Here is a 19,987-nt window from a genome sequence, read left to right as displayed (position 1 = left end):
CTGAGTGCCTCTATTTTGGGTGCCGAATTGGAAGCATCTGCTGAGCAGCCATCCTCTGAGAGATTTTGGGCATCCAAAAATGAAGTGATCCAAAAATCACTGGTTGTTTAGGAAAATCTAGTCCAGTGAGCCTCTTACATGATTTTTCAAGTCTTAACTCTCATCTTCTCTAGTCCCTGCTCACCTTTTGTTCATTGCCACCCCTTGTTGTGTTATGTCTCATTCAGACTGGAAACTTTTCTATCATAGATTCCTGCCCTTTTTTAATTGTCTGCAAAGTATCATGCACACCTATGGCTCTTTATCAATACAAAATAATTATAATTAATAATTAGCTACCAGGATAAACCGACCATCTGGCATTTTGAAGAGTAGCAAAAGAGATTTAGGACTAGAAATGAAGCATTCACTTTTAGGAACCATCTACTATCTGAACCGCTGATAGTAACATTCAAAATTACAATTGCACTATTCCACACAGCAGCATTCAAATGTCAGTCCGATATAATGTTTTAGGCTGGAATGTACCTTACAGGCACCAGCTTGTAGGGAGAACAACCAGGGGGTATGGTGCTTCCTGACCATTGTTGCTACCCCTTATATGGTGTGGCCTGTGCTCTTGTCCACAGATGGCTAACTTCACTGTTTCCTAGTGTAGAGGGGCTGGAGCTATGATCCCACCTCCTTTTTTCCTCTCCTTGCCATTTTTGGGGAGCTGTCTAGTGCAAGGTGAGTACAATTGTGCTGTCTGTGAAAAGGGATGGAGAGCATCCCTGAGCCCTCTCCCAGCACCTGCTCTGCGGCTGGGCACGGTCTAGTCCTTTATGTTTTGAATGTCCTCTTAAAAAGCAAGGGTGTTCTGCGTGATCTCCTTCTTGCAGAGCTACACATGGTGTCTGAAATACTCACATTGGAAAATTCAGCCTATGTCTACAAAATGTGTATCTCCTGAGAGGAATTCTCCATAAATATCTGGGAAATGTCACCATGGGCTTGCGGCTAAGGCAAGAAATGAACCTTGGCTGACCTCTTGTGTAGTTAGCTGTAATCCCTCACTTCCTCATGGAGTTGGCCGAATGGTCTAAAAAACCCATGGACCTTTCTGTAAATCATAAATTCAGTGGGCTGTTGGTTTGGGGGATTTGGGGAACGGATTACAGGAAGTAGCAAGGAATAATGATGTTCTGGGCTGCTTCATCATTTTCCATACGCAAAAGAGTTTACATATGTTGTCTGCTACTTCCCCTGTGGATTTGTATTTCCTCCTTCGAAGAAACTGAACTAGCTTCAGAGTGACATTAATCAAAACTGTATTTTAAATGACAGTACTTGGTACTATGGGAATTGCCATCTCTCTAACAAAAGAAATAGACTGTCCATTTAAATAATAGTCAGGTCTGGGTAAAGGATAGGCCAATAAATATATATTTCTGTCTACATCATTATTATATCCTTTCATTTTGTCATCTGACACATCTTTTCAATACTTGCAATATGCACATTAAGAGCCTGATTCTGAAGACATCAGAAGAGCAGTGATATGTGCAGCTGTGTACATACAGTTATACGGTTTGCACACACTACTGTGGTAATTGCATTCACAGATCTTAGCTTGCAGTTACACACTTTTTGCAGACATCCTTGGGGTCTTCTGGCATTTTGAAAGCTTAAGAATACAACCCATCTAGCTTGGAGAGTTTGTAACGAATGACCAAAACCCAGTCACAGAATGTAAAAATATGTCTTTTTTAAAACACAAGCTTTATTCATCCATGTTTGAACATTTTTCTTGAGTTGCAGAAGTGCTGAGCACTCACATCTCTATCTGAATGTAAAGGGGTTGCTCAAAACCTCTAAAAACAGATCCTTAGTGATTTATTCTTTTGGGCCACATTCTGGTCCTATCAAAGTGAATGAGAGTTTAGTCAATGACGTCAGTGGATCAGGATTTGGCCCTTGATTTGTGAGGAATGTGTGTGCGTAATTTCTGAGAAATTAAACTACAGTTAGCAATGACCTCTTTCATATTCAACTAGACGAGCTCTGTGTAGAATTCTTTCAGTTCATTAAGGTGGGATTATTTCTGAAGAACAGAAACTAAAACAGTTCTGACGGTAGCAACATCTGCAGAGCCATAAGTGTCTATGTTAGGGTCTCTGATGAAAAGAATTCAGAGGACAGTTACACATGTGATACATTGTGTGTGTGGGGGAAATAGATAGATGACAACTGACTAAAAATACATTAAGGAGTATAATACAGAAGTATCTGTCACAGCCAACATTTTCAAACCTGGGTATCTTATCTATATTTGGACCCCTAAATAAAAGTGGTCTGGTTTCCAGAGGTGCTGAAAAGCCACCTTTGCTCCCCAGCTTTGGGCCTGCACCAAGCACAATTCAGCTAAAGCTGAAAATCCAAACCTTAATCTTCTACAGAAGTCCTCTTGTCTTTTCCATAGATACGCGTAGGAATTTCTGTCGACATTTGGCTGTTATGGAAATCAATTTCTTTTAAAACATTTAGGTCAAATTCTGTCCTTGGATGAGTGCACATTGCTTCCATAGAGTTCTTCTTTGTAGGAGAGTCATCACCTTTCATAACAACAAACAACAACAACCCTATTATATCACCAAATTCCATTACAAGATACAGAAAAATTCAGGGCAGTAAAAGCCTGTAGTTTATATAGCTATATCCTTTAATCATACGTGTACAGTTAGAGCATACTGCCGGATTGTCATAAACCCACTAAATAAAAATCAGAGGGCAGATTTTGGATACCATTAGGCGATGAGGAAGATCTATGGATGTATAAATTAAATAGACATTTTGAGGTAAAAACCATGTGAACACAAATTCAGTGTTTTTGCTCAAGTAAACATTGTTGGGATGACTTGGCTACAGATCAATGTAAGTAGCAAACATTTTTAAATACAGAGCTGCTTGTGTGTAAAAGTTAGACAAACCCTAATCTTCGGAAGGGTATTCCAGAGGTCACTAGAACCTGGATCATATCCAATTATATAAACCCTTGTATGTTTGGGAAAGCTGTCTATTTAACTGAGAACACTCACTAAATTCTGCTGATAGGTGGGCTGAATCTGGAATAAAACACAGCTACAAAGGCCTTTATAAAGTTATCCACGGGCTTAAGCTCAACTAAGTAATTGATAGCCTATGAACCCTGAAGAGGCTAGGTTTTGAAAAAGTCCTATGAGAATTATGAAAGAAACGTGCTATGATTTGTTATTAAGAGCATCACAGTCCTGGGATCACAAATTATTATCTTAAAGCTTTAACTGCTTCTGCTTACTCTTGACAAAGAATCACTAGATCACACAGTTACCTTTTTTGACAAAATGGTTTCTGTAGGTGGGTGATTTGTACAATTGTGTTACTCTTCAGTTTTCTTTTTCTTTCTTTCTTTCCTTTTTGCATAAGTTTCTTTGATGATCATTAACCAGCATTTCAAACTCATACCTTTGTACAAACTTTCAGCTTCCATCTACCTGCAGCCAAAAAGCCTGTGAACTTCTCACCCAGAAAGGAGATGGGTATGACACCTGTGAATTTATATCTGAACTCCTCTGGGAAGGGCTGAAAAGTCCTCCTTCCCCCACTCTTGTCAGTCTTCTGTTTCCAAATCTTGTAGAGAATTAGCTGAACCAGCGTGGCAGCTCTTGGGAAGATTTATATTATGGCTGAGCTATAAGCGGTGCACATGAAATTAGTTAAAATGATGACGGTGGTAACAGTTTTTGAAGTACTCTCTGAAGCGGTCTGCTTCTGTCACATGACATCCTTGTTTCCCTTTCCACACACCCCAGACCAAACATCTGAAACAGATAGCCTGACTTCACTTAACTTTAGTCAGTCACAGTTAGGTCATCTGGGCCAAGGATTACCCTAGGGAAAGGAAGGAAACTGACTCCACAGGAAGGTGAAGAGGTTCTCCCACTAGGTTTGGAGGAGGGGAACTAACTCGGCTCAAGCCGTCTCATCATAATTCACGGCTCTAGACACATTAGCAGGGCTGTTCAGCGGGTATTCTGGCTAGCTACAGTGAAATCTGTTTACACTGTGAGGGTCCTGCTGCAATCATCAAATATTTGATATGCTGTCAGTTTACTTACAGGCTAAGTTTTCTTTTGTGTAGAACAAAAATTTGAAGCTGGACTCAAATAACGCCTCCCCTTCCCCCCCAAATTAATATAAATCTACATTATTCTGACTATTAAAATATAGATGTCTGGGATTAATTTATCCTTCATTTCACCCAAGCAATCCCAATGATTTACATGACCTACTATTCTCCACCGTCTGTTATTGTTCCAGAAGTGGCTATTATATATATTGTACTCTATACCGTATTGCTGCTGACTAAGGAGCCAGGTATATCACGGTCACAAAATTCCCCCCAAAGTAGATCTTTTCCTGCTTAAATAGTTTCTACTTGGTACCTGTCCTCCCTTATCTCTTCCTTTCTCACAAGAAAAATTCAATTTAGCAAACATGAGGTGAATTTTACAGAAATGGTGAAGTACTGGCTATGTAGTCGAATGTGTGTTTGGGTATTTGGCAGCTGGAAGACCAATGTTCTATTCCCTCCTCTGCCATATACTTCTCATGTGACCTTGGGCATGTCCTTTACAGCTAGATTTTAAAAGGTATTTAAGTGCCCAAAAAGCAGATAGTTGCCTGGACTGGAGTTAGGCACCTATGCGTTTTTGAAAATCCTACTAGATGCTCATCTGCATCCAGGAGGGGCTGGAACTAGGGGTGCTGCCACACCGCCAGGGTTGAAGTAGTAATTACAGCCACCAAATACATGGTTTCCATCATCAGCACCCCCACTATAAAAATTGTTCCAGCACTCCTAGCTGGATCTTTAAAAATCTGGCCCTTGGTCTCTGTGCCTCAGTTTTCGCTGTGTAAAATGGGACTAATAATACACCCCTTCCTTACTGTGTTGTGAGGATAAATACGTTAAGGACAACGAGGTGCTCAGATACTTTGGTAATGGGGGCCACACAGTACCAAGTGATATATAATTTTATCTATTATATAATGGGAGGTGAGTGTGCGCGTGGGGGTGGGGTCAGTTTTGTTTCTGGGCCATGTTGTCTCTCTCTGTAAGCAATGTCTTTGTTATTTTTTGTAAGGCACCCAGACACAGGACACCCTAAAACACAAACATATGTCCTGATCCTGTGAACGCTTACCCTGCTTAGCTTCACTCCCATGGTGTGAGCAGTCCCACTGAAGTCCTAGGACCACTCACATGACTCAGGCTAAGCACATGCTTAATTGTTTGCAGGAATAGGGCCTCATTCTAATCATGTATTAGAAACTGCCCTCAGAGCACTGACTCCCCAGTATGTATGTTACATGCAGTAGATTCAGCCTTGCAGACTAGAGGGGCTTTGATTATAATTTTAAAGCATGTATTTATCCTTGTGAGTTGTGTTCAAGGTTTGAAAGGTGGCCCAAGCGTCAAACAAAAAGTAGTTTTCTGTGTGAATTCAGTACAGAAAAGTTGCCTTTGTAAATATAAAGTAGTGTTCCCTTACATTTCTCCAAACCTTTGCTGCTGCTGCAGCCAGATCTCCCACGTGTCATGCATCTCACTTGATACTCGTGAATTTGGCTTCTCTTTCTCTGTCCTGCCTGCTTTGGTGGTCAAGTGTCATTTGTGAGCGAGACCCATACAGCAGTCTCTAACAGCCCAGGAAATCATGAGTTTTAGCCCCATCTTTTCCACTGGCTGCTGTTAATAGCTCTGTGAAATTCACAACCCTTCTTATTGTAGTAGGAGGAGCCAAACATCTAACCACAGTTATTAACCGAAGACTCATACCCAGAGAACTGAGAGACTGCACAAAGTCACTTCAAGCAAACCCAGGGCTAGAGCCCAGACCTCTCATAAGAGGGATCTCAGTCCCAGCCATCTTGGCACACTGCCTTTTAGAATAATTGAGCCAAATGATATGCTTGAATGTGTGTCTCTAACCACTTGACCATACGCTACTCCCAGTGCCAGGAACAGATCCCAGGAATTCTGATACCCAATATTTCATTTCTGTCTCATTAATAGTTGTGTAACTCACTACTACAACAACACTGCATATAACAAAGGGAATATCATATCCCCATCTATGGGCATCTATCCACACCGAGGATAACACCCTACCACTGTCATGGTTATTCCTATAGCTCAAGTGGAAACATTTTGGACTGTGGATCTGAAAGTGCTGAATTCAAACCCTGCTGATGACCCACCAGAAGGAGGGAAATTAGTATGTGCTCACATGGTCAAAGACTGTATCCTAAAGCCTGCAAACTGAGGTTTTATAGGTCACCTTAATTCTGGTATTTCCTAATGCTTGGGTGCTTCACTTTGCAACCTCCGTGTTCTTTTAATGTAGTATATCTACCATTGAGAGAGACAAAGTAGGTAAAATAATATATTTTATTGGACCAACTTCTGTTTGTAGAAGAGACAAGCTTTTGAACTTCAGAGAGGTCTTCAGGTCTGGAGAAAGTGTCTATCACTGACAAATGGGACTGCCTCTTCCATTAGGGTGAGGACCCTGTAATAATTGTCATTGTTGAAATGCTTTTATATTTCAAAACTTTGCATTTTGAAGTGATTTGGGATGTTGAGTTAGGATCGGTTTTATTACAGTTATATTTTGAGTCTTTGCTTTCTTGTTAATGAAGTCCACGCCTGGTGTTAATGTCTTGTAAATTCCGGCCATCATTGTGCCTTTCTTTTTAGAAGTCCAATTAACTGATTTGTGTAAGACATCTGCAAAAAGGAAAATCTTCACAATTCAATGGAGATTGAAACAAAGAGGGAGTGGGGAGAATCTGTATCTGGCTTAGTGTTAAAATATGAAAACTTGGTAACTGAAGCCACCGTGAACATGCTTACCACAAACATAAGCAGGACAAAGCAGACATTTATTGCCTCCATCAGCACTAATGCAGAGTCCCCTCGGCTATTCCTTTAATCCATAAAGCTTCCTGGTAGATCCAAGATGTGAGGCCTTTCTGTAATTACTTGGCAAGAGAAAGGGTCCAGAACTTCTCTGCAAATACAATTAAGTTGTCAAAGACAAATACCGTATTTGAATTAAAACTATAAATCTGTCATCTGTACCTACTCTACATCAAATAGCAGGAAAAGAAGCCCTCCCATCTAACTAACAGCCTTAATTACCAGAGCACTGCAGCCTTTGAGCATGACAGGGCTGATGACAGTTGACCTCGTACGCCAATCAAAGAGTAGGATCAACTTGATGTATGAGAATTACTGCCTGAAGTATCGTAGCAAAGAGAGCAGGGCCAAGATGGGAAATTAAGTGCCTAACACACTGTTGGCATTATACAAATAAACAATAACCACCTTTGTTTGGATCCGTTTATATTAGAATGAGCAACATTCTGAAGGCTGCAGTGTTATGAAGTCCAATGTTACATAGTAATAGCCATTCCTTATCATCTCCATCCAGACACAAATACACAGAAAGAGCATATCGCTGGGTCTTGCTCCCACTCCTGCATTGGTACTAGTACAGCTGCACTATGGGTAGCAACAGTAGAAGCCCTACTCAGAGCAGTTCTAGGCAGCATAATGGTTAAAATGCCAGTGGTCACTGGAGGCCCGTCTCTGCTAGCAGATATCCCAGTGAGTGAGTTATAAGCAGCTAAAGTTATTGGAATTTCCTCTTTCATAGTGGTCAGGTTCCCGGTGAGTCAAACTGTGTGGCCGTTGTATTATTATTAGTGAATTCACAAGTGGTACAGTAAAGATGGAAACAAGTTCAAAATACAAAGTAAGGAGATAAAAAAGCAGAGACGTAGAAGGCAAAAAAGAAAAATGTCAAAAGGGCTTAGGTAGAGATCACATATTCTAGCCTTTCAATCACCAGCATAGAGTGTGGTCAGCTTTTGTATGTACTTTTACATCAGGGAATTATGTATAGTAATCCCTCCAAACTAGGTGTATTTGAAGATGGCACACAGGGCTGGTCTACACTACGGGGGAAAATCGATCTAAGATACGCAACTTCAGCTACGTGAATAACGTAGCTGAAGTCGAAGTATCTTATATCGAATTACCTACCGTCCTCACGGCGCGGGATCGATGTCCGCGGCTCCCCATGTCGACTCCGCTACCGCCATTCGGGTTAGTGGAGTTCCAGAGTCGACAGGAGCGCGTTCGGGGATTGATATATCGCGTCTAGATGAGACGCGATATATCGATCCCCGAGAAATCGATTGCTACCCGCCGATACGGCGGGTAGTGAAGATGTACCCTTAGTTTGTCAAGTTGCCATGTGAGATCACTTCATTATCCCAGGTTTTCTAGGACATCTCTGAAATATCCTTTTCTTTCTTTAAAAAAAACAAACAAAAACAAAAAACCAGGAGTACTTGTGACACCTTAGAGACTAACAATTTATTTGAGCATAAGCTTTTGTGGGCTACAGCCCACTTCATCGGATGCATAGAATGGAACATATAGTGAGGAGATATATATACACATACGGAACATGAAAAGGTGGAAGTAGCCAAATCAATTCTAAGAGGCTAATTAATTAAGATGAGCTATTCTCAGCAGGAGAAAAAAAACTTTTGTAGTGATAATCAAGATGGCCCATTTAAGACAGTTGACAAGAAGGTGTGAGGATACTTAACATGGGGAAATAGATTCAATCTGTGTAATAACTCTTTCTGACATTCCCGATTGCTTTTCAGCTCTCTTTAATTCACCCTGATGCTCTCCAATGGATGCTTACTGATGGATAATGTTGGATATTTTACTACCCCAGACTAATGGAGTCAGTCACAGAGAGAGAGAGCAGTATATGCCCCCGATGAAACCCACGTGAAGTAAAATACAGCATGTCAGTGGTATAGCACAGAATCTGTTTGCTAATAATACACTTTTTGGAAAAGCCTTTGACATCACTGGAAAAGTATCATGAATTTCTATAAGAAACTGCAGGCTAGGTAATAGGCTCAGAATCTCTCTAAGTGAAGATGATTTATAAAAAAATTTGCAGCATATAAATATACTGAAATTCACATGGTAGTAAGTTACCTATAGACTAGGTTGAAACAAGTCACAGAAAATGCACATAAAAGGTCAAATTTTCAAAAGCAACCTCTACATTTGCACAAAAACTAAGAGTTGTGAGCACAAATTGCTTTTGTATATGTAAATCAGGTACTCTAAATATTACATTCCTATATTATAATATACATGTAGTGTTGCTACACTGTATCATATTATACATGTACATATGTTTGTCTCTACATTTATATCTATACATTGTGGGAAGGGGCACATATGCAAGAATTTAATATTATTCATGAAAGTGAACATGCTTCCCACAAACACAGGATGGTGATGGTGAAATTTAGTATAAAAGTACCTGAAAAGTATCCAAATGGCAAAAGAGTGATACAAGGCCCACTTTGACCCTGTGAGTCTTCCAAATTGTACCCAAGTGGATTACCATCATGTCAGAACGTGAACATGTGGAAAAAATGTGGCTGTGAAAGATATGATGACAGTTCTCTGTCCTTCATATATTCATCAATAGGTGCCCTGTTCATCTGTTATGTATTTAGCCATTTTTTTATTAACAGTGCTAGAGATGGGCTAGCAGGTAAGTGTTACACTACATAATCATCTGCTGAGGGATTCCACATATCAACAACCATATGTTAAAAGGACAGGAGAAGCTGAGAGGAGAAATGTGGCAAGAACCAGAAACTATGAGGTAAAGTGCTGAGACTGTTGTAGGAATTATATACACAATTCTCTCCACTATTTGAGCTAAAGGAGATGCTTCTTTAGCGTGACAAGCAGGAGGGCATGTTGTGAACCAAAAGTTCTTGGGTGAGATTCTGAACTCACTGAAGTGACTGGGATGTTGCCATTGAATTTAAAAGAGCCAGGATTTCACCCTTTGAGTTTATATTTGGTTGATGCTGTATATGACTAAGGCCTGGGCTACACTAGCTGGGGGTGGGAGGAGGGTTTGAACTAAGATTTGCAACTTCAGCTACGCTATTTGCATAGCTGAAGTTGAAGTATCTTAGTTTGACTTACCTGGTCATCCTCATGGTGGCGAGTCGACTGCCGCAGCTCCCCTGTCGACTCCGCTTACTCCTCCTGCTGAGGTGGAGTACGAGCGTCGATTCATGGATCGATTTATTGCGTCCAGATGAGACGCGATAAATCAATCCCCAATACATCAAACACTATCTGCCGATCCGGCGGGTAGTATAGACGTACCCTGAGTATGGCATTTGGGTTTACATAACCACAAGGTGCCACAAAGCGAGACTGTAATATTAAAAACAATCTGTTTCCAATAGTATAACAGCTTGAATGGAATTCGAACCTGGAAATTATGCAACTGATTGTACATTCAGAGCACTAGATAGATAGATGGATGCTATGCATCAGATGGACCAGTTCCTCAGTTGATGTAAATGGGCATAATTCCGTATATTGCAACCAGGCCAATTATATCAGCCAAGGATCTGGCCCCAAGATAACAATACATAGCATTAGCAAGATGTAAGCTCTCTACATTCAAAGCACAGCCGCCTCCTCCATAAGATAAAGAAGTAGTTGCTATATCTATAATGCTTAGAACATAGTCTCAAAACTTTTCTTTATATTGACTGGATGCTGGATCTTTTCAGCCTCTCAGCCTCTCCTGTCCTTTTAATATATCACTGTTGATAGGTAGAATTGATCAGTAGATACTTACCTACCTAACATCTCCAGAGCACCTATTAAAAATGCCTAAATATATAACAGATGAACACAGAACCTATTGATGAATAAGTGAAAGGCACAGATTTGTCATCATATTCTTCACAATCACGTTTTTTCATTTGCTCATGTGCAGTATAATTCACTTCTGACATGATGATAATGCACTTGGGTACAATTTGGGAGAACCACAACTTCAAAGTAAACCTTATATCTTTCTTCCTATATGTGGACTCTTGAGTTTTCCTCTATCTGTCACACAGCTCCAATGTGCTTTTCTACTTTGATTCATAATCACAGAATTGTAGGACTGGAAGGAACCTCGAGAGGTCATCTAGTCCAGCCGCCTGCACTCAAGGCAGGACTAAGTATTATCTAGACCATCCCTGACAGATGTTTGTCTAATCTGCTCTTAAAAATCTCCAATGATGGAGATTCCACAATCTCCCTAGGCAATTTATTCCAGTGCTTAACCACCCTGACAGTTAGGAAGTTTTTCCTAATGTCCAACCTAAATTGTTCTGGCTGCAGTTTAAGCCCATTGCCTATCCTCAGAGGTTAAAGAGAACAATTTTTCTCCCTCCTTCTTTTAGCAACCTTTTATGTACTTGAAAACTGTTATGTCCCCCCTCAGTCTTCTCATGAATCATGAATATTTATTAATGCATATTTGCTCCTCTTGACTCTCCCTTAAATGTATTACATTTAAATGCAGAAATAATCATATACATTGCTAGATGAAGGAGAGCTGGAATAACTTCTGAGTGGAGAAAGAAAACAGTCATGTGTTCTTTACAGAAAGAAATCTTGCTCCACTGAGAAGCGGGTAATAATCTCCACAGGCGTGCATGAAACTTTGTACTTTTACATGTGTGTGCTCGCACTTTTTGTGCACAAATGCCTCTGTACACAGATAATAGAATCTAGTTGGGCACTGAGATGATTATATTTAAATATAATTTACATATGCAAAATATATTGCCTACATGTTCAGGCATTAAGTGAACTAAAAATGCATTCGCAGGTGATTACATCTGCAAAGTTGTGTAAAAACAACTGGAGAACAGGTTGAGACACCACTGAATTTCAGTCCCAATAATGTTTGCATGCTGTGGGGACAGGTACAAATTAGAAATACTTTTGATTTTATGAATATAGATGTGTATAAGAATATTCTGTGCTACTGTGTACATAAACACTGTGTGTGTTTCAGTAAGATGTAAATGTTCTCCAGCATAAATTAAGTCCATCCCTAACTGCATCCAAGAGCCGTCTAGTATTATTCACACTTTATATGGTATTCTTTCATACAGAATTACAGTTGCTGAACTGCCATGTTTGTTTTCCATTTGCCTTAGGGAAAAAATTCAGATATATGTAATTACTAAAGGTCATAAATGCCCTGTAGAGTATTAAAGGTGGTGGTGGTGATGGTGGTGAGGTGGAAACAGAAAAATTATACAGAGGATGTGAGACAAGAAAATCTAAGATAGTGAAAAAGGGACTGGAATTTTGAAAAGAGCATTCTTCTTTATCACTGTGAGTGCATTCCTACATGCTTCACATGGTGTGTGTGTGTGTATATATATATATATATATATATATATATATATATATATATATATATATATATATATACACACACACACACACACACACACACACACATATAAAGGAAACCAGAGCTCTGTTTTTGTTTTTTTGCTGCTGCTGCAAAGACACCTCCAAGTTAAGGATTTGTACAGATCCAGAAGATTAGAATAAGACCAAATATGAGCACTCTTCCATGAAGTAACTGAAGAGATCAAGTCTAGACTCCAAAAGGCAAACATTTTTGATGAAAGACAAGGATTTTGGAGGTCAGGCTTGACCAGTGTTTCTCAAACTTGGGATGCCGCTTTTGTAGGGAAAGCCCTTGACGGGCCGGGCCAGTTTGTTTACCTGCCCCATCTGCAGGTCCGGCTGATCATAGCTCCCACTGGCTACGATTCGCCGCTGCAGGCCAATGGGAGCTACTGGAAGTGGCGGCCAGTACATCCCTCGGCTTGCGCTGCTTCCAGCAGCTCCCATTGGCCTGGAGCAGCGAACTGCGGCCAGTGGGAACCGCGATCGGCCAGACCTGCGGACGGAGCAGGTAAACAAACTGTCCCAGCCAACCAGGGGCTTTCCCAACACAAGCAGTGGCTCCAGTTTGAGAAACACTGGGCTTGACAGAGGAGCTGAAACATTTTGGCCTTTCAACTCTTCTTTTGGTAGATACATGTACTCAGCACTGGTAGAGCTCCCCCTCTGGCTAGACACTCCCCAAGCTGTTTGGGGCCCATCTCATTGAGTCCATATGCTTTGAGCTTCCTGAATCTGAGCATAGTCCGGCACTGCCCCTAGCTTGGAGTCCCTAAGCACACTCTCAGGATACAGATCTTCTCTCTAGTACCCACTTCTGAGAGCTGGGACCCTGTGGTCCAGCTGTTTAGCTTATGTTACCAGTGTTGGCACCTCAGACTAATCTGTAGCCTAAACACACCCTTTGCCAGAACTCCAACCATGTGGACACGCTAGGCTTACAGTTTAAGTCCTTGGGACAAGTGACAGTGAAAGCCAGACAGACAAAATAGACTTTGCACAGGATTCTAAACACAATTTATTCTTTACTTAGTAGCACAAAAAATACATAGATCTAGATAAATAAACACACCTATATGCATTTAATTGCTTTAATTTCCTCACCACTCTGGAGAGTTCTTTGGATTTGGACAGAGTCCTCTGGCCTGCCTAGGATTCTTCTCCTCATAGCTTCTCTTTAAAAAGATGGAGCCTCTTTTCCTCTCTTGGTCAGCTAGCTCTCTCTGACCTGACCTGGTCCTGCAGTTAAAGTGGATCCCTGCTACAAAAGCATGTCTGTCTCTTCCTCTCTACCACCCAAAGCTTCCTGCATGCTGCTCTCTGAGTCCCTCAAGTTTATATACCCTTCTATTAACACCTGGTTGCTTTGTTCTGCTATTGGTCATTTTCCACTCTCCATTTCACTAGGCTCCTGCAAAGAAACTTGGTTGAACTGGTTTCTCAGCTCAATCTCCTTAGCATATCCATCACTCGATCAGAGCAGTCAGTCATCAAGGTTAACAACTCTCCTCCATTGTCCCTGTTCTGGTAGGAATGGACTATAGTCCCCATCAACAAATGGTGGATTCTACTGTTAGAGGCATTCCATGATATAACATCCTAACATCAACCAGAATTCATATGCTGTACATTGACAGATTCCCCATATCATCACAGTGTTTAAGTGCCTTCTCTTTGGGATCACCATAGTATCTGAGATGTACCATGGCATCGTATTTCTGATCTGCATGGCATAGAAATAATTTCTGATGTTCTAGGGAACTCAGACAAAAATGATCAGCCCTATAGAGAGTGCTTAATGTTCAGTAGTGTGACAAAGAAAGGGACCTTAAATTGAACAGGAAAAAATGCCAAATAACAAAAGCCACTTTACTGTTCTCCTTTAAAATTCTCCTTAGAACTCTCCTTTGCCTTGATACCTACACAAACCTTGATAATAGTTAGGCTACTGGATTGCTGAGACCACTGTGTAACATGCTGACCAATGTTATCTCATTGTTTCCTTATACTTCCCAATCAGTCTTTCTGAATCCACCTGTTGTCTTTTCTCTTATATTTAGATTGTAAGCTCTGTGAGGCAGGTACTATCTTTTTGATCTATGTTTGTACAGAACCTAGCACAATGCGGTCCTGGTTCATGGCTGGAGCTCCTAAGTGCTATCACAGTACAAATAAAAACAACAACAATTGGGCTAAATGAGATTCTAGTTATGTAGGACACATACTTACTGACAGAGGTGTTTGACCAGAGGCAAGGAAGGTGGAGAAAACTGTACAAATGTAAAGACCCCTCAAACAAAAAATGAAGCTCTGGAATCTCTTCCCGAGATTCATGAGCATGGTAATACATCTCAGGCAATTCATCTTTAATTTGGCAAAAGTAAGTGATCCCCTCAGACTGCTCTTTGAGGACAGTTTAAAATGGCGCTGAGATCAATGGCAAGATTGGTTTTGGGAATTAAACAGGCTTACCGTAGAAGCAGATTTAGTGAAATATTTTGAGATTAACCAGAGTCTAAGATCTCAGTCATGCAAGTTCACCTGGGCTGGGGGCTGTCCTACAAGACCAACCTCTAACAGCCTGTGCTTCCAAAGCTCTGACTAAAGCACAACAAAACAATTCATTTTACTACCATATTCTTCATAAGCAGCAAAGTTACATGAGAATCCTGAAAGATCCAATCCTATTCCCACCAAAGTCAATAGGAGATTTATCTCTGCCTTCACTTGGAACAGAATGAAGATTCAGCTAAAGAACTTTGTTTCCCTAGCAATGGTGAATCATTGGGCTAAAATAGGAGGGATGAAAACTTCCACCTAAAACTCCAGACAAGCCTTTGGGGAGGTTTAGCAAAACCTCAGTTATCCTTTTCCTTCCTTGTATTTAAAATTGTGTCTATTCCGGCACTTTCTGGTTGTGCCTGAGAATGGAAGCACAGATACTGACACAAAGGATTTTCTGCAGGTATTTCTAGCTCAAACAGAAGTCTTACTGAAAAAAGGCTATGGCCCAGACCCTCAAAAGATATGTAGGCTTCTAACTTCCAAAGGAGGATCTGGGTCTACATGCATGAGGTTTCTAGTATAGTTTTTGTACATTCAAGAGAGGTGTATGATTTGGGTACATTTCAGAAAAGCAGCCAAACATTCATTTATCCAACCCAAGCATCAGAAGCCTTTTATGTTCACTCATCACTATCTTTTCTTCCACTCTGCTACCCTCTCTACAGTTTTAATCAGCTTTACCTGTATGATGGGACAAATCTTGCACCAGTTCTCCTCCTCTGTAGCCAGAAAGAAACAAGAACTATGAAGCCTGTGCATGAAGTATGTGAGCTTCAGAGGTCCTGTTCTGAATTCATCACAGGAAGTCTTTCCCCAAAAAGTTCCTCTTAGGTTCTTCTTCAGTTCTTGATGGAATTCAATTGTTCAGGGTGATATTACTTGAGGACACAAAAGACTGAAAGAGAGTTAATCAGCAAATATAGGGGTAAGGGTCACTCTTAGAGATGGAGATTGCAAATGCTATATCAACACTAAGGAGCTGTGGAAATCAAGTAAGCCAATTGAAAGCATGGTGAACTAAAGGAAAATGCAAAGGTATCTGTCTGTACATTCCAAAAGATCAGTTAAACCAGGAAACTGCTTCAGTATCTCCTCCTAATCAGACCCATCTGTTCTGAGGAACCTGGGAATACTCTGAGTGAATGCATTCATAAGATCAAGTACTCTTTTATACCTGTGGTCAAGGTGTCAGATCTTACTTTAACAGATTTCTAGCTTCAAAGGCCAGAATTTGAATCAGTCTTTGTGAGAGAAGGCTCTAGTCATCTCATCTCCATTTAATTCTGAACACTTATAACAGAGCAAATATTAGGTGCAATCAGACTCAAATAGAATGTGAATGTCACTACTTTGTCAGGAACTATGGGCTTCAATTCCCTCAGCTGAGCATGGGTCTAACTGGCTGAGCCCTCAAGTTGGTTAATTAGCCCAGCAGGCTGTGGAAGAATCACCTGATTGGCCAGCTCACCTGATTGGCCACAAAGAGCCAACAGGTCTGCATTTAAGCTCAGCAGCAGGAGCAGCTTATTAGCTGCCCAGTTTTTGTGCCTATAGCTATGTTCTCTCTCATGTGTGCCTTGTTCACAGCTTTGCTTCCCTTGTCTGGTTTCTCACTCTAACTACTAGGTTAGAATGCCTTCATCCTGGTCCTTACAAAGTGATCTAGGATTTCCCTCTGCCCTTGTTTTTTTCCTTATTAATGTGCTTCTAGACAATAAAATATTATTCAGTACTTGACCAAAGTACATAGCTCTAGTTGACAGTTAGTCTTTCTTCCACATTGATATTATATTGAGAGTAAAGGCTATTTGATATAATAAATCCTGATTAAGTAGCCATTCCACACAGGGAATGGCAGCAGAACTGAACTAATGGGACAAGATTATCTGCTCTAGTTCTTGCTCCTTGCACTGGGAGTGGCACAAAGGGACTACAAGCTAGCTGCATGGTTCAGAATTCCCCCCATGGGCTAGAACTGGTTCTTCTACCAACCACTTCCACACTGGTGCTTTAGGCTGCTCCAACTGGGGACAGGACAGCTACAGAATCCAAGAGCATAACCAGCTCCCTGATGGCATCTCCTAAGGATGGAGTACATCTTGACTCAGGCAAGAATTTGGCAATGAGTATGCAAGAGATTGGAGGAGGGTCAGATCAAAGCAATCTAGAGCCCTAGGCACAGTGTGACCCAAGAACCTTTTGATTCCAACTGGCAGAGGGTCCTAGGGTATGTAGGGATACAAGGATCTCCTGAGTTCACCAGAAGAATATCATGTAAGGTCTCTAATGAAAGCCCATGTCACACTTGTCATCATAACCATTGTGAGATGTCTGTATGGGAAAGTATTTGAGAATTTACATATACATATTAAAAATTATGTTCTCAAGGTCTGTAGTTAAAAGCAGGTCACTCAAAGATAGCGTGTCTTGAGACAAACAGAGGATAGGAGACATTAATCTCCAGGGTGGACTATTGTGTATCGTATGTCATACAATAGAAGTCTATTAGAGAGACAAGGTGGGCACAGGTACTGGAACTAGAGGTGCTAGGGGTGCTGCTGCACCCCCTGGCTTGAAGTAATAATAACAACCCATATATAGGGTTGCCGCCTTCAGCACCCCCACTATAAAAATTGTTCTAGCACCACAGAAAGTGGGTGAGGTAATATCTTTTATTGGACCAAGTTCTGTTGATGAGAGAGACAAGCATTAGCACTTCTCTCTCTCACCAACAGACAGTCTAACAAAAAATATTGCCTCATCCACCTTGTCTCTCTAATATTCTGGGACCAACAAGGCTATAACAACACTGCATACAGTAGGAGTCTATTAGTATTCTATGTCACATGCTAATGAAGAGCTGGTGGAGACTTCAGAAGGAAATTAACAGGAAGTGATAAACAGCTAAGGGGCGGCGCTATTTTAAGGTGAACATCAAAGGTCTATTCTGGCATATTTGAGGGAGAAGAAAGACGCTGTCAGCAGTGGGCTTGATCTTATGACAAGGGGTCTCAACCAAACTAGTTGAAAACACTGGGGAAAGAACTTCGGGTAAGCTCTTGCAGGAGATAGGGGAAGGCCTTGTTAGCTAAGTTTAGTATCTAGAAAGTGTGTCATGATGTTCTTTTATATGTAACCATTTGTTCTCATATCTCAGATTGGTTTTTATTTAAATCTCTAGTCCAGGGATTGGCAACCTTTGGCATGCGGCCCATCAGGGAAATCTGCTGGTGGGCTGGGACAGTTTTGTTTACCTGCAGCATCCACAGGTTTGGCTAATCGCAGCTCCCACTGGCTGCGGTTCACCATTCCAGGCCAATGGGGGCTGTGGGAAGCGGTGTGGGCTAAGGGATGTGTTGGCCGCCGCTTCCTGCAGCCCCCATTGGCCTGGAATGGCGAACCCCGGCCAGTGGGAGCTGCGATTGGCCGAATCTGCCGATGCTGCAGGTAAACAAACCACCCTGGGCCGCCAGCAGATTTCCCTGACAGGCTGTGTGCCAAAGGTTGCCAATCCCTGCTCTAGTCTTTCTTAAATAAATTTCCTTTTGTTTTACAATTGAACACAAGTGCTGTGTGTAATACTGGAGCTAAGGTAAAATGGGTAAAATGGGGTACCCTTCCTTTGGGAATAGAGGATCTGAGATTTCTGTGGGTATCCGGTGATCATAGGCTGGATATCTCAGGGGGACACTTGGAAGGGATTTGGCAGCTGGAGTGCATCTGTTGTCAACCTGCAAGACAAAGACAGGCAGTTGTAGCTTGGAGAAGAGTGCTTGAGTGGCTGACAGGCTGGTGGTATTAGGAAGCTAACACCCAGCAAGTACAGGCAAGACTCCTGCTTGCTGGAGACAGGTGGTAATAAAGTGCCTCAAAGCCCTAGGAGCCCTGAGAAACATCACACACATGGTGACATGATGCCCCCTGTGGCTTCATTCCCATAACTCCTCCCATTCTGTGGCCCAACATACACCTGGGGTGTACCTGTGCAGGGGAACCACCTCCCCTCTCAGAGAGACAAGAGCAGAGTTATGTACCTTATCACCCGCCACCTCTGAGTGGTAGCAGGGGTTCTCCTCAAGATCAGCAGGGATGGCAGCAAAGTTCCCCTCTCCTCAGAGAAATAGGAGGGCAGCAGGGGAACCCTCAGTACTTATCCTAGCAGCTGGGGTATATCTGCTTGAGTGGATGGGTGGGCCACTGCAATCTTCTCATGCCAGAGTCTTCTGTTGGGATGGTGTTAGCAAAGACCCCAGGCTTGTGGATCTTGGAGTTCACACCGCATTGAGATGCATGCACCAAAGCTAGTTTTTCAGGCTGCCTGCAGAGTCAGGCAGACACTACTGCATCCGTTACATCCAGGTAACTTTTTCAAGTTTTCTTCACAGCCACAAGCATTAGCAACTTCCTTTGTCTTTTTTTTTTTTTAAGTGAAAGCTGAGATTCTCTCCTCATTATGTGACTCCAGGAGCTGTGGTCCTGGCACAGGACTGTACTGCCTGTCCCTTAATCTGCCCATGGACTGGGGGCAAATGAGAAGAATGTAATGTGACCCCTATCCCACAGTGAAGTGGTAACAGTTTGTCTACAGAGCTGGCTTTGTAAATTGGGCTGTGTTGACCTGCCTGGCGACGTCATTTGTTAAATAGCAACTGGATCTTGGATGTAGTGTAATCAATTAATAGTTGCAAAGCTGAGTGCCCGCAGCTCTCCAGAGGGTGTGTATGCAATGGGTGTTATCTTGTCTCCAGGAGTGAGTTCAGTATGCGTGGTACACATTGTTCTAAGGGTTAGTTAGGTCAGGATACAAAAAGTAAGAAGAATTATTTGTTCTTAGTCACCCTGGGGAGAAGTTCATTGGGGACAGTTACAAAAGAGGGGAAGGAAATACTTTATAAAGGAAACAGAAAATAAATGTACAAATCAACAATTCCCACCCCCCTGCCTGGCCATTCCCACAGTTGTCTCAGAATGTGATCTTACTAGTCTGACTAGAAT

The 19,987-nt window shown here is 41.6% G+C and overlaps 1 long non-coding RNA gene across 4 annotated transcripts; it reads right to left on the bottom strand.

Moving 5' to 3' along the window:
• Positions 1 to 1,655: 1,655 nt before the first annotated feature.
• On the bottom strand, positions 1,656 to 19,325 carry LOC123372974. Of its 4 annotated transcripts, XR_006580496.1 has the most exons (5): positions 19,027 to 19,325; positions 18,608 to 18,723; positions 15,674 to 15,887; positions 6,938 to 7,094; positions 1,656 to 2,594 (listed from the first exon to the last, which is right to left on the bottom strand). It is a non-coding gene; the product is annotated as an uncharacterized LOC123372974 (long non-coding RNA). The 4 variants fall into 4 exon arrangements; XR_006580497.1 differs by lacking the exons at positions 18,608 to 18,723; positions 19,027 to 19,325 and adding an exon at positions 16,167 to 16,261; XR_006580494.1 differs by lacking the exons at positions 18,608 to 18,723; positions 19,027 to 19,325 and having other exon boundaries at positions 15,674 to 16,142.
• Between the last annotated feature and the right edge of the window lie 662 nt (positions 19,326 to 19,987).

This window comes from Mauremys mutica, chromosome 6 (genome assembly GCF_020497125.1).
Source record: "Mauremys mutica isolate MM-2020 ecotype Southern chromosome 6, ASM2049712v1, whole genome shotgun sequence".
NCBI classification, from domain to species: domain Eukaryota; kingdom Metazoa; phylum Chordata; order Testudines; family Geoemydidae; genus Mauremys; species Mauremys mutica.
The sequence above is the reverse complement of the archived record's forward strand: the minus strand, read 5'-3'. Positions and strand labels throughout refer to the sequence as shown.